Source organism: Arachis ipaensis, chromosome B05, assembly GCF_000816755.2.
Source record: "Arachis ipaensis cultivar K30076 chromosome B05, Araip1.1, whole genome shotgun sequence".
In the NCBI taxonomy this organism is placed as follows: domain Eukaryota; kingdom Viridiplantae; phylum Streptophyta; class Magnoliopsida; order Fabales; family Fabaceae; genus Arachis; species Arachis ipaensis.
In genome coordinates, this window is record NC_029789.2 from 1,139,699 (window position 1) to 1,140,932 (window position 1,234).

Here is a 1,234-nt window from a genome sequence, read left to right on the forward strand (position 1 = left end):
TTTGATTTTCAATTTTTTCATTTTGGAACAATATGATTCTTTTATTAAAAAATCTATAAAATAGTAATGGTAATTATTTTTGTGGGGGAACCATTTGTATTTTGTGAAAATTTTAAACCCTACAAAATTCTTTTCAACAATATAACTAATTATGATCATTATTATTACTATATTCTTCATTCTCATAATTATCACTTCTACCTCTACTATTATGTAACCATACTTTATCATCATCATTATCTCGTCTATAGTCATCATCATTACCATTAACGTTCTATTATTTCGTTTATTGTTTGACGTTATTTTTTTTTAAGATATTCGCACTGTAATTATTTTTTTTTTCTTACGACATCATTTCATATCTTTGAGTAATTTTTTCCAATTGCATTTGAGTTTGACGTGTCTTCATATTTAACTTTATTTTATATATATATCTTGAACAATTTAATTTAACCAAAAAAAAAGTAACTTAAATTTTAAACGGAAGACATATCACCTAGATACATGGCTTACATAATCACATACAATTATTTGCATGTAGGACAAAATCTTTACTTGTTTGTTATTTGGCCCCTCAATGGCTATTTTGTTTATACTTTTATTACTCGTACTTTAAGAAAATTGATCTCTTTACATAGTCAAATGATTAATGAAACCGAAGTGCCAGATTCAAACTGTATAAATACTATATAAAATTTTCCTAAAACTTGATTAGATTATTGGCAATGGAGACAATACCAAATTGACCGTTTATGAGAAAAAAAAAAGTTGCATATACCATGTAGTATAGAGAATATTTACTTTAATTTGAATGGAATGTGCCTTCTTATCTTATGCACGAGTAATAATATCTCTATCACCAAAATGTTCAGAGAAAGTGAACAAAGGAAAATGTCAATTAGTTATAACTCAAATAACATAATCTTTCTATACTTACTTAAGAGGTCGCGAGTTTGAATCTCCTTATCTTTGGTAAAAAAATAAAATAATAAAGATTTTCCTAAGGTTAGGTATTCTTTTTTCACAAAAGTTTAGAATAGAGGAATTTTTTTCTTGGACATATAAAAATAAAGTCCTCTAGATTGTCTGCCTTATCCTCTTCAAATAATTTTTTTTTTACCAAAAATAGAAGACTCGAATATGCAACTTTTTAATTGAGTATGGGGAGACTATGCCATTTGAATTATAACTCATTGGCTATCCTCTTCAAATTATTGTCCTGAAGATATTGTGA